Raw genomic sequence first — 12,119 nt, forward strand, 5'->3', positions numbered from 1 at the left:
AATGAGTACATTTCTTAGGGAAGGAACATTGTTATCTCTTCCATCGATTTTTGTACACTCAAAACAAGCACTACTGGTGCTGTTGCTGTTGCTATAGATCCATGGGTACTTTTGCTTTCTTTGTTAATGCATTTTTATTATAAAATTGATATACAGAGGGTTTACACTTAATTAAGTGTACACTTCATTTTATATTCTAAATTTCAAATTTTGTGCTTAAATGTTTTCTTTTGTTTCTTTAGGATAATTCTTTTTTTCAGAGGATTAGTTAATTTATTTTTGCATGATATTTACACATGTAAATTATTCAGACAAATGTTTTGCTTTTATAATATTTAATATGTGATTATTAAAAATTTTCTTAATTTTTATATGATTAATGATTTTAAATAAATTTATTTTTTACACTTACAAATATATTTGTCCAGGTAACAAATACTAACTGTACTTTCAAGAAGCACATACTTTATTAAGAAAGGCTTCATTACTTGGTCACTTTTTGGAAATACTTTTACTTGAATTAAAAAAAAGTTTCAGCTCCGCATGGTGATTTGTGGCATCCATTTTCTAGCTATGGTGGGAACTGTAAATGGTATTTGTAATTCGGGAGATACTGAAAAACGCTATGACCTTATTAGAAAACTATTCAGAGTGAAATGATTAGAGATATAACCATCATTAGTGTTATATAGAGCACCTAGCTATCATATTCTAAATCTTGAGTTAAAATACCAGTAACATAAATTTTTTGTCAAAATAAAAGGATACATGTTTTAAAATGTTTATTATTTCAACTTATTGGCAAAGGTTCTCATGTCTTCTATTAATTTTCAGTTTACTTCATCTATTAAAATCCAAGTATATTATGACTATTTTATTTCTACTAAACTTGTAAATAGTACATGCAATATCATGATTTCATATATTAACACACTTTTACTATTTGCGATAATTTCCTCCATTTAATATAATTATATCAATATTCCAAATGTGTGTATGTGGTGTATATGTGTGTGTTTATGTGGTTTTTGTATGTGTGTGCTTTGTGTGTACTTTGTAATGTTTGGGAGATCACACCATTGCTTCACACATGCTAGGCCAAAGTTTTACCACTGAGCTATGCTTCCTAATTATAATCCAAATAGTGTTTTACATAATGACGTTGAAACTTTATTTCCTAATATGTTTTTTCAAAATTATAAATGATAAACTGTGATCCATATTCTATCCACTCTAGCAATTTTTATTGTTACTTAGAATATTCCCATTGCCTTTCCACTTCCAAACTCTTGTGTTTGTTATTGATAAAGGTTTTACTTTGCTTCTTTTCTCTCTTCGTTCCTTTTCCCTTTAAAGTTTAACTATTCTTTATCTTATTTCTTTGGGAATTAATTATCATATTTCTATTACAAATTCTTAAAATTGTAACAGGTATATACAATGCTTCATTTTCTATTTTATTTTTTCCCATTTTCACTGACTTTTGGTCCAAACTATTAGATGGATTAAAAAGAAACTTGACTCAGGACACTTTATTTTTCTCCTTCTCTTCTCTGAACTCTTTCTGTTTTTTGAAACACAATAGCAATGACATATAGCTCCTACATGGTCCATCATTCCTTCCCCTCTCACTCTCCTCTGTTGTACAGCTCAAGTTGTTAACATTCAGATTTATTATGTTACAACATTATCTATATCTTAACTCATTCCTAAATTAATTTTAGTTGTTTCAAGTATTCTCTAAAGATATTTTTCTATATATAATATCTGGGGTCTTGTTTTGTACAAGGTACAAAATATGAGTGACTATCAAACATCTATATATCTCTGTAGAATATTGGTTCACCTGCTCAATAAACTCGAATGTAAATTCAAGGAATACAGGTCAATCAGAACAATATTGTAAACTGGTGTAGCTTGAACCTTCATACTAACTTTGAAACTTATTACCATGTTTAGTAGTGAAGACAAAATAGTTCTACTATAAGAGCAGACACATAGAAGAATGTAACAGGTTTGTCAAAAAATTCTTAGTTTTATGGTCAATAGATTTTGAAATCTATCCTATGACTTTATGAAATAAAAATAGAATCTAAGATGTGTGTTTTTGCACTATTGTCTCTCAAGATTTAAAAAATGATCTTAGACTACTACCTCAATCCTTTTTTGTTTTGTTTTGTTTTTTGTCATTCATGGGGCTTGAACTCTGGGCTTAGGTGCTGTCCGTGTGCTCTTCAGCTCAACTTGAGTGCCCTACCGCTTGAGCCACAGCACCAGATCTGGTTTTCTAGTGGTTTATTGGATATAAGATTCTCTGGACGTTCCTGCCCGGGATGGCGTTAAACTGTGATCCTCAGATCTCAGACTCCTCAGTAGCTAGGATTACAGTTATGAGCCTCAGGCACCTGTCCTACCTCCATCCTTATACTAAAATTTAAAATAAAAAAATGATTGTCAAAGTAAATGTGAGATGTGAACACTTATAAAACATAAATGTAAAAATTCATGACATTGCATCAGTAAAGGTTTCTAAAAATTTGACTTGGAAAGCATTAGTGGCTAAAGAAAAGCAAGAATAAACTGGATTATATCAAGTGATAACCTTTCATAATTCAAAGGACACTATAACCAAAGTTAAAACATATACAATTAAAACATATCGAACAGATACAGGTAAGATATTTGTTAATGCTACAGTGTTAATGTTATAATGAGTCTGAATCTTAAGTATTTTTATATCTTCTAATTCTATGTAAATTTTTCCTGAATAGGATAATTCTTTAAAGAACATATGTAAATTAACAGTCAATAGGAGGAGCATATGAAATAAGCTCCTCTTTATTATTTAAGAAAAAAGAAAAAGAAAACTCACTACTATGACCCTAATATAAAAAGATGACACAAAATATAGTAATGCATTTGTGGAGAAATTGATAACCTCTACATAGCAGAATGATTTGTATAATACTGCGATCCTTTTAGCAAGCAAGATTCAAGTGTTCATAAGGTCAAAGAGAATTGTAGATGATCCAGCCATTACACTTCTATGTATGTATTAAAAAGAAGTAAAAAACTTGTTTAGACAGGGAATGTAGTTCATTGACAGTGCACTTGAATAGTATGTGTGAGACCCTGGAAATAATCCCCAAAAACAAATTTTGAAAAGACACACTATAGAGGATGTATGCTGGACCAATTCCTGTAACACAATTTTATATCTACTTTAATGTCTGTTCTAAAATTTACATCATTTCTATTAGAAGAAATGCAAGTTTGTTAAAATTAGGCTTGGAAAACCTATTATTGTACAATTTACTTCCGAAGCACTGAAATGTATACAATAAAAAGAGTTATATATTGCATGTGAATTTCATGTCAGCAAAAAAAGAAAACTATTGTTAAAAATACTTCACACAAATTGCAGAATACCTAAAAAGATGTTTTCAATGTTGGCTAAAATTCTTTGTAAACTACAGTGTTTAAAACAAAGATGTGTTTTCTGTGGAATTTGAGTTTTTTTGGTCTGTTTTTTTTTGAGTTTATACAGAGATAACTCAATCAAAAATTGCATGTGATAACTGTAATATCTAGGAATTATGCATCACTTATAAGTAATTGATAACCTTTTCTGGAAGAAACTTTTAGCATATGACAGGAGACCCAAATCTATGCATCTGTATTTTATGAAAGTCATATGTTATTTGCTCAAACCAATTGCTTTTCTCTACTTCGCTAGGAAAAATATTATTCTCAAGGTAAGAGCCAAAAGCAGTGAAAAGAAACAAAATACATAATCATCTTGATTTATTTGTGAAAATATCAAATGAAATAAAAAAAATTCCACTCAAGTGACTCCAATATTAGTACCTATGAATCTGTTCCTGAATGCCAATATCAATTTAATTTTTTAAATTTTAATTTCTACAACATATAAAAACTAGAACAAGAAAATAAATATAGTCTGAGAGCAAACCAGCCTTGGACTAATATTCTTAATTGTTTTGAAATTACAAAAGAATTTATACTAAGAAGAAAATGATTTTATCCTATGGAAATCAATTAAGAATGTTTAGTATTTATTATAACTCAAATACCAAACAAGAGTATTTTATATAATCATTACAAATATCATTTTATTACTATAGTAAAATAGAATAAAATACCAGTCCCAATGTATTATCATTATTCTTAATTCCTAATCATTACCCTAAATCTCTTAAACAAACTAAATAGTCATGTCTTTAACATAAACGTAAATATTCTATACTTTTTACTCAACATTTTTCAGGGGCATATATTCATGTTTCTAAGAAATGTTCACAGCAGTTAAAAGGTGCTTTTGTGAAATTAATGTGATATATTTTGTTGTTGTTGGTATTGTTTGCAAGGCCTGTGCATTATCGCTAAGCCCTTTTATGCTCAAAGCCAGCATTCTACAACTTGAGGCACAGAGCTAATTCCCGTTTTTAGTGGTTAATTAGAGATAAGAATCTAACAAGTACTTTTTTTGGGGGGGTCCAGTCGTGGGGCCTGAGCTGTGGCCTGGGCGCCGTCCCTCAGCTCTTCAGCTCAAGACTAGCACACAACTACTTGAGCCACAGCGCCACTTTCAGCTTTTTTCTTTTTGCTTATGTGGTGCTGAGGAATCGAACCCAGGGCCTCATGCATGCAAGGCAAGCGCTCTACCCCTAAGCATTCTTCTCAGCCCTAGACTACGTTTTCTAATTATATGAGCATTTTAAATTGGCACATCTCTAGTGGTAGATTATGAAGTAATGGTTGGTCAAGTGGAGGGTATTTTCAAATGATGAAAGGAAGTGACTACTACTAAATATTGGAGTATTTTGAGAAGGCAGTGATGATAAAATGTTCTAGAACTGAAGGTGATGTTCATAGTCCAACACATAGACATTCTATGAATCATTGTACTTTATCAAAGAATTGCAGATTGCATTTACATTAACCTTAGGATAAATTTTAGAATAGTAGTAGGTGAACCTGAGTGATAATTTAGAATTTAAAATCAGAGAGTTCTGTAATAAATGAGTTTAGTATGTTGATGAATAAGACTATCAATAAAATATTATCTGTAACATATCCTCTGCGTGATGATGTGTGACATTGCTAGCCAGTGAATATTCTACAAAATTATGTAAATTGAGGGATGAAATAGGATTGAGAGGAATGAGGGATAATAAACCTCAAGGTGCATTGCATTATCCATGAAATGTGTCTTAGTAGTGGACTGTTTGCTTTGCATGTATGAAGCACAGGGTCTGATTCCTCAGTACTACATAAACAAAAAGAGCTGGAATTGGCACTGTGACACAAGTCGTAGAGTGCTAGCATGAGGAAAAGAATTGCAAGACATTGCCAAGGCCCTGAGTTCAAGCCCCATGATTAGCTAAAAATAAAAAAGGTGCATTCTATTAAGCCAGGCACTAGAGGCTCATGCTTGTTTTCCTATACACTCAGGAGGCTCACGATGGAAGTTTGAAGTCAACCCTGGCAGAAAAGTCTGTGAGATTCTTATCTCCAATTAAATGTCAGAAAAATCTGAAATTGCTGCTGTGCCTCAAGTGATAGAGTTCTAGTGTTCATCCAAAGGAGCTCAGGGACAACACCCAGACCCAGAGTTCAAACCTCAGGAGTGAAAAAAGAAAAAAAAAAACTCACTTTAAACTATTCATAAACTGCTTTGTCAAACAGCAATTCTCATTTCAACTACTTAAAATTAATTTAAAAATATGATAAGAATAAAATACGAATCATTTTGGGAACAAGACATAGAATTGAAAGGTTGTTTACAGGGGACAAGGTAAATTTTATATCAGGCACTTTGAGTTGAAATTTGTTCTTCAGTCTTCTTACATTTATGAAAGTGATATTACTGCCAGTTATGGATAAATTTCCTTGAGGAACAAATTGTATTCTACTTTCTTTTCATAGGAAACCATACAGGTGATTATTTTTTGTCTCTCTTTTTTTTTAAAATTGTGAAAATACCTTACATAGGGGTTACAATTACATGGGCAAGGTAAAGAGTACATTTCTTTTCAAGCATTGTTGCCTCCTCCTTTGTTTTCCTTTCCCAACCTTTCCCATCTCCCTCTCATCCCCCAAGGAAAGTTGTACATTTCAGTTTTGGAAATAAAATCTTGTACATCTCATTGTTCCAATGGGTCCATCTGTATCCCTATTTAAAACAAGCTCTGTTTTCCCTCACCTCCACAAATTATACCAACATCAAATACAGTGAAAGCATGGGATATACTGAGGGGGATGGATATACAAACCAAAAAAAAAATCATCTTATAGGTATGTTAGGAACAATCACAAGAAAGAAAAACAATTGAATCCTTATCTTGCGGTTCATTTAGACTAACATCAACTTAACTGACCATTTCTGCTGGTCTCAGACATAAATTAGTTACAGCAAATAAGGGAACCATTGGACTTACATTTCTTTGGGCCGGGCTTACTTCACTTAATTTAATTTTTTCCAAGTCTTTCCACTTCCTAGCAAATGGGGCAATGCCATTCTTTCTGATGGGGGCATAGAATTCCATTTTTTATACATACCACGTTTCCTTGATACATTCATCTACTGAGGGGCATCTGGGTTGGTTCCATATATTACCTTTGTTAAATAAATCTGTGATAATCATGGTTGTGCTTATAGCTTTGTTTGTGAACATTTGGGTAAATGACCAAAAGTGGGATTGCTGGGTCATAGGTGTGCTCTATGTGGAGTCTTTTGAGGAACCTCCATACTACTTTCCAAAGTGGTTGAACAAGTTTACACTCCCACCAAGAATGCAGCAAGGTTCCCTTCTCTCCACATCCCCTGCCGCATCTGTTCTTATTAGAGTTCTTGATAGCCATTCTAACAGGGTGAGGTGGTATCACAATGTTGTTTTTATTTGCATTTCTTTTATGGCTAGGGAGGTTGAGTATTTCTTCATATGTCTATTGGCCATCCTTCTTTCTTCTTCAGAGAAGTTTCTCTTTAAGACTTTAGCTCGATAGTTTTTGTCCTTCCCCTCCACAAATTATACCAACATCAAATACAGTGAAAGCAGAGGTTACACCGTGGGGGAGAGACATTAGTGGTTATGTCAAAAAATGAACTTTACAACTTTGGTGGGGGGGAGTTGGGTGGGGTAAAGATCGGGTTGGGGGAGGTAGGAGGACTATGGGAATGGATGGGAAGGGGAAACAAACAGGAAGAAACAATGCTTGAACAGAAAGGTACCGTTATCTTGCCCATGTAATTGTAAATCCTCTGTACGGTATTCTCATAACAAAAAAAGGAAGAAAGAAAATAATAACCCCCGCAAAAAAAGAAATGTACTCATTACCTTGTTCATGTAACTGTAAACCCTCTTTACAGAATTTTCACAATAAAAACCAATTTTAAAAAAAGAAAAAAAAAAGACTAGCTCACTTATTTATTGGGCAGTTGTTTCTTTGAAGATTTGTTGTTGGGGAATTCTATTTTTTGAGTTCCAAGTATATTTTAGATATGAGACCGTTGTCCATTGTATGGCTATGGAAGATCTTCGCCCAATCCGTGGGCTTTCTCTTGATCTTGCTAGCTAGGTTCTTTGCCATGCAGAAGCTCTGCAATTTCATGCAATCCCATTTGTCCAACATTTATTTGAATTGTTGTGTTTCTGGGTATCTATTAAGAAAATTTCGGCCTGTGCCAAGGAGACCTAGGGTAGCTCATATTCTCTCCTCTAATGTTTTCAGAATTTCTGCTTTGACCCCTAGGTCTTTGAACCATTTGTAGTTGATTCTGCTGCAGGGTGATATATAAGGATCTAGCTTTAGCTGTTTACTAGTAGTTAACCAATTTTGCCACCACCATTTACTGAAGAGGCTGTCTTTCTTCCATTCTAGTTTTTTAGCTCCCTTACCGAGGATTAAGTGCTTATATGTCTGTGAGTTCATTTCTGAGTTTTCATATCTATTCCATTGGTCCTGAGGTCTGTTCTTCTGTCAGTACCAAGCTGTTTTGATTACTATGCCTTTGTAGTAGTGTTTGAAATTTGGTATTTATATTCCTCTTGCAGTGATCTTTCTGTTGAGGATCGTTTTAGTTATTCGGGGTCTTTTATTGTTCCATATGAATTTTGGGATTTCCTTTTCTATTTCGTGGAAGAATAAGTTTGGAATTTTGATAGGTGTCGCATTGAATTTGTATATAGCCTTGGGAGGTATCGCCATTTTCAAGATGTTGATCCTTCCAAACCAGGAGCATGGGAGGTTTTTCCACTTCCTATATTCTGTTTTGTTGCATTTTTCAGGTTTTTAAAGTTTTCGTCATAAAGATTTTCACTTCTGAGGTTCCGGGAAGATGGCCAAGGAGAAGCTGGAGTCTAAGCAAGCTCTCACATAGAAAGCAGTTTTAGAGTTCCAGGGAAGAGTCCTAAGCCAGAGAATCACACCAAGTGTGCCATCACAGGACAGAGAGTTAGGCCAGAGAGGAGAAACCAAGGCAAGGAGACACATCTGAGCTCTTGCCGGCTGCCGCCATGGCAGCAGCTGCAGTGGTGGTGGCGGCCACTGCCATACCTGAGCCACAGAGAGTACGGGACGAAGGAGCCAGATGCAGTGGGTGAGCGGATTCTACTCAACACCAGCAAGAACTGACAAGGAGCGAACATCTTCATCCTGCAGGTCACAGACCAGAGACGACCCAGGAACCAAGACTCGGCATAAGCAGAAGCCTGACGTCCTCACTCCTTCTCTGAGAGCAACGGAGGGAAGGCCACCCTTCCCCACCTCAGCACCAGAGATCTCCATCTTGGATACCGACAAAGCTCAGAGGAGCTGCTAGCTCCAACTCACCTTGGAATAAAACTAGTCATTTAGCAGGTCACAAAAACTTAACGGCGGCATGACCTGACAGACTCAGCTCCACCTAGGGAAAAGTCACCCAGCTCGGGCGCCAGCCCTAGGAGTGGGTTTCTTCACTGGGTAATCAGAGCCAGAGGCTGCCCCTCCCTCTAGCAGTCTTGACAATCAATTGAAAATAAGTAAACAGAAACCCTGAGAATGGCTCCAGGCTGGGCTCTGTGAGTTTTTCACAAACTAGCCCCCCGGAAAAGCTGCTGTCTGTTGAAAGGCCTCAACTCTACCCAGAACCTAGCCCCATCACTGAATCCCCCTCTTTTGTGATACTCAAAGCAGATCTGCCTCCCAATGAACTAGCCTGGGAGGAGGATCGCCAAATCCTGGGTAAAGCAGAGTATTTTTCTGCGTGTTCAAACAAACTGACTTAAGAAACCAACCAAGCCACAGGACTACAAGAGACCAGAGACTCCAACAAGAGGCTGGTTAGGGACACAAGGGAGATACAGAATTTATCCCACCCTTACAAAAAAAATCAAAGAAATTTTTTTCTCTTCTTCTTCTTCTTCTTCTTCTTCTTCTTCTTCTTCTTCTTCTTCTTCTTCTTCTTCTTCTTCTTCTTCTTCTTCTTCTTCTTCTTCTTCTTCTTCTTCTTTTTGGTACCTCATATAAAATTTTTTTTCTGTTCTAAAACTTTTTTAATCTTTAATTTTTGCCTTTTTAAAAATGAATTGTTTTCCAGATTTTTTTTCCTCTTATAATTGTTATTTTAGGGATATGTGAGTGTGTGTTTTTCTTTTTTGTTGTTTTATTTCTCTTTTTTTTCTTTTTAAATTATCTTTTTGTTTTTTGTATAGCTCTACTGAACTTCAGTTTTTTATTTCTTCCTTTCTTATCCTTTTCACCTTCTCCTCTCTTTCGTTCTTCTATATGTGACATAATTCTTGTCCTGCACATCCTCAGATAAACCCGAAGTTGACTATTAGACCCTATCCCCCATTGTGTACACACTTAATCCACAAATTTATAACTCAATTCAAAACCTCTGAGACATAAATTCCTTAATAGCAGCTCTACCTCTTTATACCTATATAATATTTTAAGCATATTTATTTTTAAGTTTTTCACATCTCATTTATATCCCTCCCCTTTTCTCAATATATTCACGTTGTCTCTAAATAGATTGTTATCTTATCTACATAATATTGTTAATTTTTACTTTTCTATTTTTTCTGGTCTCTTTTCTTTTCCCTTTCGCTTTCTTCTTTTTTTCTCTCTCTCTACTTTCATCCTACCCATCCTATTTCCTGCTTTGAGATTAGGACTTAGTTAACTCTCCCTGAGACTCCCCACATCAATCTATTCCTATTTTTACCCACATCTCTCCCTAACCATAATAATTTCTGGTTTTCCAAATTCTTCTTTGAGGTTCATAGTCCATTAATATATAGTTGTTTGATGTTGAATAGATGTATCTGTTGAACTAGATTGTATCTCTAGACTATTGACTATGCATATTCAGACTTTGGTTGATGCTTGCCTTAAGATAGTGTTCTAGGACAAAACTGGTGCTATTTTCATCTCAAATGGGCAGAGTAAGCCCAAAAAACACAAGGAAAATGACAAATCCGGGTATCTCAATTCCCAATCTTGATAATCAGGGGAGAGAACAGATAATGAATAATCCAGAGGAGAGTTCCCAAATAATTCTACAAACACTGCTGGCAAACATGATAAATGAAAAGTTTGAAAGCATACAAAGGACTTTGTATGAACGTGATAGGGAGAGGGAGGAGGCAATCCAAAAGTTTATAGGAATATCATAAGTGTGAGGAAGCTACTCAAAAACTGATACAGAAATTGCATGAGCAGCTTTAGAATACTCAAAGACAAAGGCAGGAATGGCGTGAGCAGGCTGAGAACACTCAAAGAGAACTACAGGAATCCCACGAATGGGAGGAATCTAATCAAAGAATAATAAAGGAATTGAGTGAGCAGGAAGAGAATACACAAAGATCACTAAGGAATTCATGGAATCCATAAACAAAGAGCTGAAGGAAGTCAGGAAGACCACAAAGGGAATGCTGAATGGAACTATACAGAAGGAATGGGAATCCAAGGAAACCATAACCAATCAACTAAGTAATTTTAGAATAAACATTGAACACCAAATAAAGGAAGTAAACAATTTCAGACAAGATCTAAAACAAAGCTTCAACAAAGAGTTTGAAGCCATCAAACCTGACCAATTAGAAGGAAAAGAGATAAAAAGCAAAGTAGAAAGTTTGATAATAGGTGAGACCATGCAGAGGATTGAATCTCAGGGATTGAAAACAGGCTAGATATTATAGAGAAAGAACATAAAACCATCCAAGACAACTATCAACCAAGAATACTGTACCCAGCTAAACTCTCTTTCATAACTGAAGGCCAAATAAAAATTTTCCATACCAAAAAAAAATTGAAACGATACATCTCCACCAAAACACCCTACAGAAAGTTATTAAAGATGTCCTACATATAGAAAACCAACAGGATCACAATAAAGGCCAAGAACCTGCACCCAAACTGAGAATCCAATAACCATAGGAATAACCCAGTTTTCACAGCCCCCAAGAAGGTGGATAACATGGCAGGAACTCCCAAATACTTCTCAGTCCTATCTCTTAACGTTAACGGACTGAACTCTTCAATTAATCGACATAGACTGTCTAGTTGGATTAAAAAACAAAACCCTTTTATCTGCTACCTTCAAGAGTCACATCTTGCCCTTAAAAACAAACACATTTTCAATGTGAAAGGCTGGAACAAAATCTACCAAAAAAACGGCCCCAATAAACAGGCAGGAGTTGCAATCCTAATATCAGATAAAATAGACTTCAAATTAAAATTCGTGAAAAGAGATAAAGAAGATCGCTACATACTAATTAAGGGATCTCTCCTTCAGGAGGATATTACAATTCTAAATATGTACTCGACAAACAATGGAGCACCCAAATTTGTGCAAGAAACACTATTTCCCCTCAAATCCCATATAGATCCAAAGACATTAATTGTTGGGGATTTTAACACACCACTCTTCCCACTAGATAGATCAACTCGGCAAACACTCAACAGAGAAACTGCAGATCTAAGCAGCTGCATAGATCAACTAGATTTAACAGATATCTACCGAATATTTCACCCAGCAGCATCAGAATACACGTTTTTCTCAGCAGCACATGGAACATTTTCAAAAATAGACCGCATTTTAGGCCACA

The sequence above is a fragment of the Dipodomys merriami genome, unplaced genomic scaffold, assembly GCF_024711535.1.
Source record: "Dipodomys merriami isolate MVZ:Mamm:240054 unplaced genomic scaffold, mDipMer1.0.p SCAF_445, whole genome shotgun sequence".
Lineage (NCBI taxonomy): Eukaryota > Metazoa > Chordata > Mammalia > Rodentia > Heteromyidae > Dipodomys > Dipodomys merriami.